The sequence below is a fragment of the Tachyglossus aculeatus genome, chromosome 4 (assembly GCF_015852505.1).
Source record: "Tachyglossus aculeatus isolate mTacAcu1 chromosome 4, mTacAcu1.pri, whole genome shotgun sequence".
In the NCBI taxonomy this organism is placed as follows: Eukaryota; Metazoa; Chordata; class Mammalia; order Monotremata; family Tachyglossidae; genus Tachyglossus; species Tachyglossus aculeatus.
In genome coordinates this window covers 71,816,134-71,831,191 of record NC_052069.1, presented here as the reverse complement: position 1 = coordinate 71,831,191, position 15,058 = coordinate 71,816,134, and the positions used below count along the sequence as shown (strand labels likewise).

General features: G+C 40.9%; 1 non-coding gene across 1 annotated transcript; it reads left to right on the top strand.

Annotated features, from left to right (window-relative positions):
• Positions 1–1,036: 1,036 nt before the first annotated feature.
• LOC119927462 lies at positions 1,037–1,175 on the top strand. The gene has a single exon (XR_005450463.1). It is a non-coding gene; the product is annotated as a small nucleolar RNA SNORA7 (small nucleolar RNA).
• The last annotated feature ends 13,883 nt before the right edge of the window (positions 1,176–15,058 follow it).

The window sequence follows — 15,058 nt, the reverse complement described above, 5'->3', positions numbered from 1 at the left end:
GTTAATGTGCTTTGGGTAAGTGTGTGCCTGCTTATTGCAAGTGGAAGATGCTCACAAAGATGGCTAAGGCTTTACTAGATACAACTGTAACCTGTCTGATGGTCACTACAAGATGATAACAACTAGTCATCCAGAAATTATGGCAGGTATAAATCTGTAGCATAAAAGCTCGTTGTTGTAGGGTGGATCTTCCACCACTGAGTTAGGCTGTACAGCTGATGAAGAATGGTTTATGGAAAAAGGATCTGGGTACATCCCTTTTTGAAGAAATCTTTCCTCTTTAGACCAGTAGATGATGGGATGAGGGTGTGGTTTCTCACTTAGGCAATTATTGGGTTCACCATAGTCTACCTCTACCCCAAAATACTTATTAGAAGCAGCATGGCTCAGTGGAAAGAGCACGGGCTTTGGAGTCAGAGGTCATGGGTTCGAACCCCGTCTCTGTCACATGTCTGCTGTGTGACCTTGGGCAAGTCACTTAACTTCTCGGAGCCTCAGTTACCTCATCTGTAAAATGGGGATGATGACTGTGAGTCCCACGTGGGACAGCCTGATCACCTTGTATCCCCCCAGCGCTTAGAACAGTGCTTTGCACATAGTAAGTGCTTAACAAATGCCATTATTATTATTATTATTATTATTATTGTTATTACAACTACTTTCTTTCAAAGTATGCTCCCAATTCTCTGCCTCCCTGCCTCCACAACTTTAGGAAACCCTAGGAAACCCTACTCATCCACCCTCTGACTTATACCAACTAACACTGTACTAGTTTCCAACTCTCTCCCAACTGTGAATCCATGAACAACTTTCCTGCCAGACTTCTTTGTGTTTTGGTCCTTTTCCAGCTGCCCATTCTCCAATCCTCTGAAGTTTTGGGTTGCGTGGGAAAAGTGAAAGGCAACAGCAAGACAGGTTAGGAAAGGCAGGGATTGGGATAGGATGGGAAACCAAGTTTTTTTGTTTGTTTGTTTGTTTTGTTTAAAGGGAGATGCTGTGGGTTCAGGGTGAGAGATTGGCACTGAGTAGATAACAGTGCCTTCTAAGGATTGCATCTGGAGAGTTTCCAGTACTCTACCAGGCCCAGGTATTGAAGGAAGAGTCAAGCAGAGGCCTACCCATTTCATTCCTAGCTTGGGCAGTGGCCAGCGAGTGGAAGGTAATGTGCTACAAGTCGAAACTCACCTGTGTTGGGCAGCAGTGGCATAGGAAGAAGTCGAGGGTGGAGACTCAGCTTTACTGCATGGAAGGAGGCAATGGTAAACCACTTTTATATTTTTATCAAGAAAACTGTAAGGATACACTACCTGAAAGATTACAGATAGAGGTAGGGTATTCTGGGAGAGATATGTCCATGGAGTCTCCATGGGTCAGAGATGACTCGACAGCATAAAGACAAGACAAAATAACAGTGGGAAGGACCTTCCCCAAGTTATGGGGAAGGACCTTCCCCAAATTATGGGGAAGAGTGGTTAGAGGAACAGGTTTCATAAAAAAGGCAGTTTTAAAGGACTGAACTTCTTTCCGCTAGACCATGCTTTTTGAAACAGCATAATAATAATAATAATGGCACTTATTTAGTGCTTTGCACGGGGAAGAGTGGTTAGAGGAACAGGTTTCATAAAAAAGGCAGTTTTAAAGGACTGAACTTCTTTCCACTAGACCATGCTTGTTGAAACAGTATAATAAGAATAATAATAATAATAATAATAATGGCACTTGTTAAGCACTTACTATGTGCAAAACACTGTTCTAAGCGCTGGGGGGGATACAAGGTGATCAGGTTGTCCTGCATGGGGCTCACAGGCTTCATCCCCATTTTACAGATGAGGTAACTGAGGCTCCGAGAAGTTAAGTGACTTGCCCAGGGTCACACAGCAGACACATGGTGGAGCCGGGGTTCGAACCCATGACCTCTGACTCCAAAACCCGGGCCCTTTCCACTGAGCCCCACTGCTTCTCAGCATGACCTTTTAGAAAGAGCACAGGCGTGAAAGTCAGAGGTCCTGGATTCTAATCCCACTCCTCCACTTACCTGCTGGGTGTCTTTACTAGTGGAAGGAGTAAAATTAAAATTTAGTGTATCTGGTGGCACTTGACTACATGATGGTCCCAGCCACTGGGGCCAAAGCTGGTGAGCGTACCTTTCCGACACGGCACCAGAACCTAGAAATGAAAATGCATTCCAGGTCATAGGGCCCACTCTGTCATCATCATCATCATCATCAATCGTATTTATTGAGCGCTTACTGTGGGCAGAGCACTGTACTAAGCGCTTGGGAAGTCCAAGTTGGCAACATATAGAGACAGTCCCTACCCAACAGTGGGCTCACAGTCTAAAAGTCACTGTCCACACCTGCCAGCTCTGCTCAGGGATGAACAGGCAATGCTGTACTGCAACATAAATATATCAGTATCAACTTGAGGAATTTTGAGAAGAAAAATTCCTCAAGTTGATATTGATACATTTACATTAAAATATTTTTGAACCCCGAAAATAGAATATCACTGATTGGGGTTTTTTAATGGATATAATTATAGCATTTCAGCAGTCCCTTACGTTATTGTTATTTCTGGAAAATAAGGCATAGATAGATTTTCCTTCTCTCACATTCACCTTTCACACTTTGTTTTCCTTGGCAGTCTACATAACTAAGATACAAAAAGAGGATTATGCAATTTCCCTACAAATTGGAACATAATTAGATGACTGATCTGGATAACTGAGGCAAAATGATCCACTTTGACCTAAAGCATTTGGACCCAATGTCTAGACATTTCCAAATTCATCAGATATTGGTTCGACCTTCTGCTTTGTTTTGGCTCTGCAAATCGGAGCAAGGATTCAGAGACCCCTGAAGTGTTTCCAATTAGTGATGTGGGGAACAAGAACATGAAGATCAGAGCACATTACCACTTGGCTACACAGATACTCATGATCCTGATCTTGGAACGATTGTTTGGGACAGAAAATGAAAATAAAATAAATGCAATTTCAACCAAGTTTAGCAACATTTGGAGATTGGGAATCAAACCAACTAGGTTTGAGGAGAAATTATCACTTGCAAATGCACAGTAAATATTAGATGAATGTAATATGTGTTGTAAGATTTGTTTTTAAAAAGGATCTAATTGCTATTGGCAACAGGATGCTGTTGATACTGTGAAGGGAAGAGTAAAACAAAGCTTCAGACAATGCTGCATCTCAGCTGCTAACCTAGAGATAATTGTCTCAAAGAGATCAGCATGATGAACAAGTATGAGAAGCAGCATGGCTCAGTGGAAAGAGCCCACACTTGGGAGTCAGAAGTCATGGATTCTAATCCCGGTTCCACCACTTGTCAGCTGTGTGACTTTGGGCAAATCACTTAACTTCTCTGTGCCTCAGTTACCTCATCTGTAAAATGGGGATTAAGACTGTGAGCCCCACTTGGGACAGCCTGATCACCTTGTATCCCCCCCAGCACTTAGAACAGTGCTTCACACATAGTAAGTGCTTAACAAATGCCATCATCATTATTATTATTAACAAGTAATGTAAGAATCATGAGACAGGGAGGGAAAAACAGAAACCAACTTAGGCCTTGCAAGCAACAAACATGATGGCCTGTCTTTGTGTGTGCCCTCTAGACTACAAGCTTCTAGTAGGCAGGGACCATGTCTACCAGCTCTGTTGTATTGTACTCTCCCAAGGACTCTGCACCCAGTAAGTGTTCAGTAAATGACTGGGACAACTGGCCTTGCATTGGCCTTTTCAGTCACACATGTAACCATAAGTGAACTTCATCCTTAGTGGTGTCTTCTTTAAGCACATAAAATTTCATAATAACCAAATGCATATTCATTAAATGAAATGCACATATGACTATAATCTACATCAGTGAGAAAATTAATTTTTTTTTGCCAAATTTTGCAGATGATAGGCCTATGTAGCTTCTATTAAACTCTCTGGAAGGTTTCTACATGAGCAGGCATGTTAAACATGAAGTGTGTTTAATTGGTGTTCAAGTGAACTGGACAGAACCATGATTTTCTATCTTTTGGCCTTCCTTTGTCCATGTGAAACAATACTTATTCTGAAACCTTTATCAGTGCAATAGACTACTTAAAGGGATATCTCAGAATCCCCTTATAAAATAGATACTATCATGTCATATGTACATTTTGTGTGTGTATAAAGGATTGATATTTTCAGGATATGTCATGGTTTGGTTACTTTTCCACTATTTTGGTTATTAATAATAATGATGATAATGATGGTATTTGTTAAACACTTACTATGTGTCAAGCACTGTTCTAAGCGCCGGTGTAGATAAAAGGTTAGCAGGTTGTCCCACGTGGGACTCACTGCCTTAATCCCCATTTTACAGAACTGAGGCACAGATAAGTTTAGTGACTTGCCCAAATAAAAATACTAATAATGGTGGCATTTGTTAAGCGCTTATGATGTGCAAAGAACTGTTCTAAGCGCTGGCGGGGGAGGGACTACAAGGTGATCAGGTTGTCCCACTTGGGGCTCACAGTCTTAATCCCCATTTTACAGATGAGGTAACTGAGGCACAGAGAAGTTAAGTGGCTTGCCAAAGGTCACACAGCTGACAAGTGGTGGAGCCGGGATTTGAACCCATGACCTCTGACTCCCAAGCCCTCGCTCTTTCCACTGAGCCACGATGCTTCCCCTAAGTCACACAGGGGACAGTGGTGGAGCAGGATTAGAACCCATGACTTCTGACTCCCAAACCCATGCTCTTTCCACTAAGTCATGCTGCTTAATGATTTCTTAAGGTTTCAGGATGACCCACTGTTCTATCTACTTATAGAGATATAGTATAAATCCACCTTTCTATCTATTATTATCATTATGTTGTTTGTTAGGCACCTACTATACACCAAGCACAGTAATACATGCTGGTGTAGATATCAGACAAGATTATCAAGTTGGACTCAGTCCCCATCTCACATGGGGCTGATAGTTTAAGTAGGAATGAGTCAGAATAATCTCCATTTTACAGATGAGAAAACTGAGACACAGAGAAGTTAAGTGACTTGTGACAGACATGAGGCAGAACCAGAATTAGAACATAGGTCCTCTTACTCACAGATCCATGCTCTCTCTCCACTAGACAATACTGCTTAACTATCTATCTATCTATCTATCTATCTAACTATCCATGTGTACAGGCCTGTATCATCAGGTGAATCCGTAGTGACCAGTGTTCCATTTAATAAAACAACCTTAATTTTGTTAATGTGGGCTTCCGGAAAGATCCTACAGAAAGAAATTGTGTCTGAGAGAAGACTAAGCATAGGTTGAGGGTTAAAAAGAAAGAGGTAGAAAATGTAAACCTGTCTGTGGCCACTAACACTAATTAAAATGGGAAGCTCAGGATCTGTGCCAGAATGGCTATCTTGGTTTTCTTCCCTGGCTCAGAGACACTATCATGGTTTTCCATACTTCTGTATATTAGGCAGATGGTTTCGGATGGAATCAGATGAGCACAGCTGGTGCCATCTGCTGCAAAATCTTTAATTCTTGTTATCTCTTAAACAGATTTTGGTTGGGACCTACTCATAATTCATTTAGGGAATATGAAGAAGAGATAGTGTGTTCTTAACACAGGTCAGTAAAGATGCATTACTTGTTCTCCCAAATTAGCAATTAAAGGTATACTCAGTGCTATAGGATACAGCTGTCTGTCTCTAACATGACTTCATTGATTTCAGACTAGCCAAATGCAAAATACAAACTTAGAGTATTATGATGACAACTCCTTGAATTTACTCCACACAAAAACCAAAAAAAAAATTTCTTCTGAAAAAACAATTTATCCTTTATTTTTCACTTAGTCACATCCCTTCATTTCACTTGCTTTCCCCTGCCTGGAAATCCCCGCCTACTTCAAATCTGGCAGACCACAGCTCTCCCATATTGAAAGCCCTCGTGAAATCACTGATCCAGAAGTCCTTCCCTGATCAATTTCTAATCTGCCTATGTTATATCCCCACCAAATGAAGATTTCTGTAGTCAAAACCACACATTGCTTATTTCTTACATAGTATTTAAGAACTAACTCAGTCAATCATTCAGTCAGTTGCATTTACTGAGCACTTACCATGTGCAGAACATAGTACTAGGCACATGGGAGAGTACAATATAACAGAATTGGCAGACCTGTTCCCTAACCAACTCATGTGCCTATCCACTTCTCCTTCTTCCTTCAATCAGAAAGTTATGTTAGTGGCTGTCGTCTTCACTCTATTATAAACTCTGGGTGAGCAGGGATCTTAACTACTGATTCTACTGTTCTCTACCATGTGTTTAGTACAGAGCCCTGCACACTTCTGTACTCAATAAATACCATTGATTGGTATTTGTTAAGCACTTAACTAGGTGCCAAGCACTGTACAGAGTGATGAGAAAGATAAAAGATAACCAGGTTGGACACAGTCCCTGTTCCAGATAGGGCTCACAATCTTCATCCCTATTTTACAGATGAGGTAACTGACAAAATAGTTAAGTGACTTGCCCAAGGTCACACAGCATACAAGTTTTGGAGCCATGATTAGAATCCAGGTTCTCTGATTCCTGGGCCTTTCCACTAGGCCATGCTGCTTCTTAAACAGTTAATCTCTTTAAATCATTTAGAAAGAAGGAGACAATTTCAATGTGTATACTGACCAGTACAAGCTGGGAACTTAAAAAGCCAGATTTTTCCCCGAATTAAACTTCTCATCGGTCATACATTGGAAGGTTAATTAGTTCTTTCAAGCCCATCTCCCCTGTCTCCAAGCAGAACAACTTTTCACTGTATTTCAGATGTTCTCTTATCCTAAAGTTGGACCCAAATTACTTAGTGCACAAGTTTGGATGAGGTGTGACTCTTGCATGCAGGTGCAGCTTTCCAGGTTTGCGACTGAGTTGGTAAATTACCCATGATTAATAAAGTAACCTGATATAGTAATTCAGAATCTTTAATTATTTGCAGAATAAAGCTATTTACCATCTCACTAGAAAATCTAATGATATAGTAGAGAACTCTTGAAAAATCAAATCCCTTATAATTTCTTTGAAAACCTATCCCGCTCAATTTCAGTGTGCTTTTTGTTGCTTTTTGTTGCCTTAGAAATGGAAGGAATCCTTTTTAATAATGTGAGATAACTGATGAACTAGTTGACTATGTCTAGAAATGAAGATATATTTGGCTAGAATATATCAAGCCTGAAGGGAAAAAATAACTAAATCAAAAATGTACATGTAAATTGTATTATAGAAATTCAGTTTCATATCTCACCATTACAAAATGTCTGCTGGTGGACCTGGGAAGTGTCAGAAATAAGCCAGACTCATATCTTTCTAAAATTTTGGGATTTTTTGGCACTTTTCCAATAAAATTATTTGATAAAGAGCCTAATAACAGTAGATATGTGAACGTAAGAAAGCGTTTCAGTACATATACAAGGGCTACAAAATTCCAGAAACAATTCCTTCTACACAAGAGTAAAAATGGAACCACTGGAATGTTTAAGAACCTGCATAATATTTAATCAGGTTATTTTCTTTAGGAAGATGAAAAGGCAAATTTATCTTCTTAATAATGAAATCTGACACTCTTAATAAATGCTCTTAGTTTCTATGGCCTATTAATCTAGGCTCTATATGAAATAAGCTATATTAACAACCTCCCTCAACTGACAACTTCAGCATTTCAGCATCCTCTAAACAATTGGATACTCAAACCACCCTCATAAATTTATGTGCAAATCTTTATACCAAATTGCCTCCTCCCATCTGTAGTCTATGTTAGTGTCTTTTTTCCTCACTAGATAATAAGCTCCTTGAGAACAGGGATCACATCTAATTTTATTGCATTCTCTTAAATGCTTAGAACACAGGTCTACCCACAGTAGTTGTTCAGTGTCAGCATCTAGACTGAGATTACAGTCCCTAGACTGTAAACTCTGTGGGGAAGGAGTGTGTCTACCAAGTATGTTGCATAGTACTCTCCAAAGTTCTTAATAATCACTCAATAAATACCATCGAATGATTGATTATTGAATAAATACTCTTGATTGATTGGATTGTAGAATTAGTAGTTCCTCAAACCTGAAATACCTATTTCTAGTTTATTCATCCTTAGTAAAGTTAATATTAAATTGAAATATCCTTAAGTGTAACAAGCAACTTCATGATGCATAATTAGTCAATCACATTTTCCAGTCTGAGCTCCTGAAGATGTTGTGGAACATTTTTCTTGACCTTTTCCATATTCTCCTCTGATTCTCCTCCTACAAATTCCCCAACTGACTTCTCTTGGATGAGAGGTGAGGTGGCAGCTTCACTAGCAACAGAATTGAGCAGGGTGAATCCTGCTCCTCCCTTCTTGGCTGTCCTCTCCATTCCATTCCAACTACACCCACAAAACAACACTTTTGCCTTTGGGTGTATTCCACTAGTACATCCTAGAACTTTTGTAGGAAGAGGGGCAGACTCCTGTCGTTTTTTTTTTACTCCAACCAATCAATCAGTAGTATTTTATTGAATACCTACTAGATGCCAAGCACTGTATTAAGTACTTGGAAAAGTTAGAAAATATCATCTCTGTTGTCAAAGCGCATAAAATCTAGCAGGGGAAACACACAACAAATCAATTATAGGTTGGAGGAAGTGTTAAAACATCAGAGTATGCCAATCAGCATTTACAGAAGTGTAAACGTGACTGGGAACGCAAACTGCTGACATAGTCACTGGGAAGATGTGTCCAGAAAAGAAGAAATATTGACAGGAAAAACATGCTGAATGGTTTGTGATTTCAGCTGGCTTTGAAGATGGGAAGAGCTGAGGTCTGGTGAAGGAGATTTGAAAGGGGAGCAATTTCAGACAGAGAAAAGATTAGTCAGAGATAGGAGGTGAAAGAATTAGGTGAGAAGATGGAGAATAAGAGATGTGAAGTGAAGTCTAACTCCCAGGCCTGTGCTCTATCTACTAGGCAACGCTGCTTCTCATGAATGAGAGGTTGAAGTTTATGGCCATGGAGTGAGTAAACCTGGCAGGAAGTGTTTTTAGAGGTCAGAGCCTATATGGTCAAACACAGGGAGAAGAAGTAGATTTGGGGAGCGGTCAAGATAACTCATGAGCTACAGCTGCGGGGACAAGAGAGTGGATGCTGCTGAATTAGGTGAGAAGGTGGGGAATAAGGGGTATGAAGTAGGGTGTGGTAGAGTGGATAGGTAAGGGGGAGAGACGATGAAATGCTTTGAAACCAAATCATGAAAAACTTCTGTTGGATGTGAATATGGTGGGTAAATATTAGAGACTCTGGGGGAGTGGAAAAGCATTTTAGAAGATGATCTGAGCAGCAGATGAAGTTTAAATGGGAGAGGAGAGAGGTTGGAGTTGAGATGTGTGAAGAGGCTGATGCAGTATTCTAATCACATAATATGATGGTGATTGAATGAGGGAATTGGTTATTTGTATTGAAAAGAGGGATTGCGGAGGACAAACTGAAAGGATGCAGTGACAGTCTGAATGAGAGAGCATAAAGAAAGCAATAAATAAAGGATAATGGCAAGGTTGAAGACTTCGAGTTTGTCTTCACCATTCCCTAAAGTGAAATACAGAAAAGGATGTGAAAATTAGATGGAGGACAGGATTTGGGAGGAAAAGTGAAGTGTTCAGTTTTAGACATATTGAGATAGTAAAACAGCTGAGTGGAGAAGCAGGAAGAAATGCAAAATTTCAGATGGAGATAGAGGTCAGGGATAGCAATTGAGATTTTGGAGTCATCCACGTAGAGATGGTGGGTGAAAACAAGGGGCAAGTGAGGTTTCTGAAAGAATGAATAGAAAGGGAGAAGAGTAAGAGACTAGGACAGAGCCTTGAGTGAGTTAGGTTATGAGGAGGAAAAGAGAAAGCAGGATGGCCAAGTAGTCTAAGGAGCCAGACTCAAGTTCTGGTCTCTAAATGGAGGCGTAGTTTTGAATCCCACTTCTGACACTCCATTGTTGAGAAGCAGTGTGGCCTGCTGGATAGATTACAGACCTGGGATTCAGAAGGACCTCCTAACTCCACTGCTTATCTACTTTGTGACTTTGGGTAAGTCACTTCACTTCTCTGTACCTCAATTCTTTGATCTATAAAATAGGGATTAAGACTGTGAACCCCATGTGGGACATAGATTGTATCTAACCCAATAGTAAGCACTTAACAAATGCCATTTTTAAAATACCATAAAAAGAAAGCAGAGAAAGAGTCTCAGGAAGAGCAGCCAGAGTAAGAAGAGAAACAGGAAGGAACTGGGTTGGTGAAACCAAGATACGTAGCATTTCCAAGAGAAGATGAAAATCTATGGTAACAAAGGTGACAGAGTGATTAAGGAAAATTAAAAAAAGAATAAGATATGATAAGTGGGAGGTCCCTGTGACCTTGGAAGTGAAGTCTCAATATGGTGGAAGGAATAGAAACCAGATTGTAGTGGATGACAAAGGAGTCTGGAGTTTAATTGAGGACAGTGTATGCAACTTGTTTGAGGTACTAGGACAGGCATAGGAACAGGAACATGGGAAGACCGCTAGAGGATACTGGAAGAGACATAGACAATGTTTGAAGGTACAGGGAGAGGAGTCATCAATGAATGACAGATTGCAGTTGATGGCCATGGAATCTATAAATACGGCAGGAAGTGTTTTAGAGGTGAGAGAGTGTGTGCTCAAGCACGGGTAGAAGAGGTAGATGTGGGGAGCAGTCAAGATAGGAAGAAAATGGATGCTGCATGAGTGGAAGAAAGCCAAGTTAAAGATAGCAAGTTAGGTGGAAGTTGGAATGGTATTTGGATTTCCACCAATAGAACTTGGCATCACAAATATAGGAGCAAAAGAAGCATCCTTTGGTGGTGATCCAGGCCTGGGGTAATCCTTTGCAATGGATGTAAGGATAGGGTGGAGTGAGGTTGAGTTTGTTGGAGAGTGGTGCTGCACACATGGGTTTGTGCATTAAAGAAGGTTGTAGCTGGATAGTTTGGGGTAAATGAAGGGGGTTTAAAGATTGGAGGTTTCTATAGGGGAAATTGTGTGAATAGGTGAGGTATGAAAAGAGGTAGCAAGTAGGAGGTTGAGGTCAGAGAGGACCTCAAGAGGCAACTCTCCAACAGAGAGGGAGACAGTCCATAACTTGTATTGGATTAGATATTAGGTGCAGAGCACCACTTCATTTTCCAGTTTTGTCTGGGCAACTCTCAGCCATATATCTTGACTAAGGGGTAGGAGTTTCAGGATGTCCTCTACCCCCAGAAGTCCATGGCAACCCGGCACAGCCTGCATTGAGTTCCCTCTAAGACAGTTTTCCTGACTCTCTGCCCAAATGTCTGGAGTTCCAATCTCCAGGCCCAGATATGGCCTATGGGGGTGAAAAGAAAATCCTGATCAGTCTATATGGTAGATAGATTCCACGGGAAGCAGTGTGGCTTAGTGGAAAGAGCATGGGCCAGAGTGTCAGAGGACCTGGGTTCTAATCACAACTCTACCACTTGTCTGCTATGTGACCTTGGATAAGTCACTTCACTTCTCTGGGCCTCAGTTCCCCCTCATCTGTAACATGGGGATTAAGACAGTGACCCCTGTGTGGGACAGGGACCATGTACAATGCAATTATCTTTATCAACCTCAGTGCTTAGTACAGTCCCTGGCACATAGTAAGTGCTTAACAAATGCTACTATTATTATGATCAGTAATGATCACAATAATAATGATTACTCTATTCTATAAACTCATTGTGAGCAGGGAACAAGTTTACCAACCCTGTTATATTGTACATAGTACAATACTTTGCATTCAGTAAGCAATCCAAAGATAAGATTGACTGAGTGATCACTTCCCAAGGCACAACTCCTCCAAGAGGCCTTTCCTTTTTTCCTTTTCTTCAGCACCTTTCTTTCTTGATCTGTCTGTCTTGCTCCCTTTATTCATCCCCCCCTCGCAACCCCACAGCACTTATTTACTTACCTGTAATTTATTTATTTATATTAATGTCTTTCACCTCCTATAAATTGTAAGCTTATTATGGGCAGGGAATATGTCTGTTTATCGTTATATCGTACTCTCCCAAGTGCACAGTATAGCGCTCTACACACAGTTAGTGCTTAGTAAATATGACTGACTGACTGACTCGTGGCTCCCTGAAGGAAATTTCAGGCCCATTGTTCTGAGTGTCCTCACTGGTTCTAAGTGAATCCTAGCAGGAAGCAAGGATAATCTGCTCTTCAGATCCTCCCCACTGGAAGTATCCAGTAAAAATATCGAAGGGCCCCTACTGGCCCTCAGCACTGCTAAATAAATGTAATCCCAGGGGGAGAAGCTATGCAGTAGGGAAAATAGAGCTCGTTAGTTTATGACTCAGGAGCCTTACATTTGGTGAGGAGCTAATGGTATTGGACTATCCAGAAACACTTCCATGTATTATTTATTAGATAATTAATGAATGCATTTGTAAGCATTACAACTATTGTGCACAGTAAGCGTGGCATTTTAAAATGCTGGATGTGTATATCAGGCCTAGTGCAAAGATATTTTTGTATATTAATGCATTTTACCCTAGTGTGGATAAGAGATTGCTCCAATCTTACACATGCGTTTTTCTGCTTTAAAAATTTACACACATTTTTCCAGATACAATACCTATTTATGTTTCTAATTTTACCATACCTCTTAATTCTAAATACTGTCCTCTCATTTTGGGGATCCGTTAGAATATCTAAAATTAAAGAATGAATGTCTTGCTTTGTGTATCTTGTTTATAGTTTTAAGGAGATCATTTCATTTTAAGTCAACAGCAGCTGTTCTAAGATTCTATTGACCCCTGGTAATGTTATTTTTATTTTCTTGAAAATAGAAAAATCAGGATAATCGTTCAGTAGAAACACATGAACAAAAATAGGAAATAACTTTGTAACATTGAATACTCAAACTACTGGGGAAAATGGAAACCTTAAAAATACATTCCTGCTCAGAGATTTCCTCTCCATCCAAACCGCTACCCTGCTCGTTCAAGCTCTCATCCTATCCTGTCTGGATTACTGTATCAGCCTCCTCTCTGATCTCCCATCCTCCTGTCTCTCCCCACTTCAATCCATACTCACGCCACTGCCCGGATTGTCTTTGCCCAGAAACGCTCTGGGCATGTTACTCCCCTCCTCAAAACTCTCCAGTGGCTACCAATCAACCTACCCATCAGGCAGAAACTCCTCACCCTGGGCTTCAAGGCTGTCCATCCCCTCGCCCCCTCCTACCTCACCTCCCTTCTCTCCTTCTCCAGCCCAGCCCACACCCTCCGCTCCTCTGCTGCTAATCTCCTCACCATACCTCGTTCTCGCCTGTCCCACCATCGACCCCTGGCCCACGTCCTCCCCCTGGCCTGGAATGCCCTCCCTCCTCACATCCGCCAAGCTAGCTCTCTTCCTCCCTTCAAGGCCCTACTGAAAACTCACCTACTCCAGGAGGCCTTCCCAGACTGAGCCCCCGCCTTCCTCTCCCCCTATTCCCCCTCTCCAACCCCCCACCTTACCTCCTTCCCTTCCCCACAGCACCTGTATATATGTATATATGTTTGTACATATTTATTACTCTTTATTTATTTATTTTACTTGTACAAATTTATTCTATTTATTTTATTCTGTTAATATGTTCTGTTTTGTTCTCTGTCTCCCCCTTCTAGACTGTGAGCCCACTGTTGGGTAGGGACCGTCTCTATATGTTGCCAACTTGTATTTCCCAAGCGCTTAGTACAGTGCTCTGCACACAGTAAGCGCTCAATAAATATGATTGAATGAATGAATGAATGAATGTCAAATTTCAGGTTTGTCAGCTGTTTCATAAAAATGGAAATGCTACCCTTAGCCATTATTTTGATAAATATTTTGAGAAGCAGCTTGATGTAGTGGATAGGCCTTGGAGTCAGAAAGTCATGACTTCTAATACTGGCTCTTCCACTTGTCTGTTGAGTGTTTTGGGGCAAGTCACTTCACTTCTCTGTGCCTCAGTTACCTCATCTGTAAAATAGGGATTGAGACTGCAAACCCCACATGGGACAGGGACTCTGTCCAACCCGATTTGCTTATATCCATCCCAGTGCTTAGTACAGAGCCTGACACTTAGTAAACACTTAACAAATACCATAATTGTTATAGCAATAATTTATTTAAGGTAAGGAATAGCTAACAAAATGTATTTTCATAGAATATCAAGTTGAATAAAATAAAATATATTTTATACTATATCTTTGTAATTAGTGTTAGAATCAGATGGAAAGAGTTTTCACTGTGTATTCACAGTCACTAAGAATGATGAAAAATCTTTATTCAATGTATCTCCTTTAGGAATGTGTGCATACCAGATAAGAACGTTTCGTGTTTGTGACACACTGTTCTACATCCTTTTCATTGTTTCTCAATTCAAAACAATATGCCGTCTCACCACAAAAGTTATAGATGAGCTGAATTTGAGTCACATAAGACACATCCTTCTGCTCCATCTTTATAATGGTGTGAGGTATCTACGAGCTTAGTATATGTCCTAAGATGCTACCTTGGAAACTGCCTTCATTAAGGTCACCAGTTTACTTCCTTCTTGCCAAATCCAATCGCTTCTGCTGTATCCCCATCCACCCCAAACACTCAGCTGCCTTGAATCTGGTGGGCCACCCCCTTTGGAAATATTTTCTAACCCTTGGCTTTACTGATACTATCCTGCCTTGATTCTCCTCATTTCCCTCTGCTCCTTTTCAGTCTCCTTAGCAGGCTCCTCCTTTGTGGAACTCCCTCAAGGCTCAGTTCTGGGTCCCCTTCTATTCCCCTCCTACACAAACTCCCTTGCTCCCTCAGCTTGAATTACCATTTCTATACAGATGATTCCCAAATCTACCTCTTCAGCCCTGACACTGCTCCTTATCTGCAGTCTCATATTTCTGCCTGCCTTCAGGACATTTCTACTTGGGTGTCCCACTGACACCTCAAACTTAACATGTTCAAAATAGAACTCCTTATCTTCCCACCCAAACCCTGTCCTTCC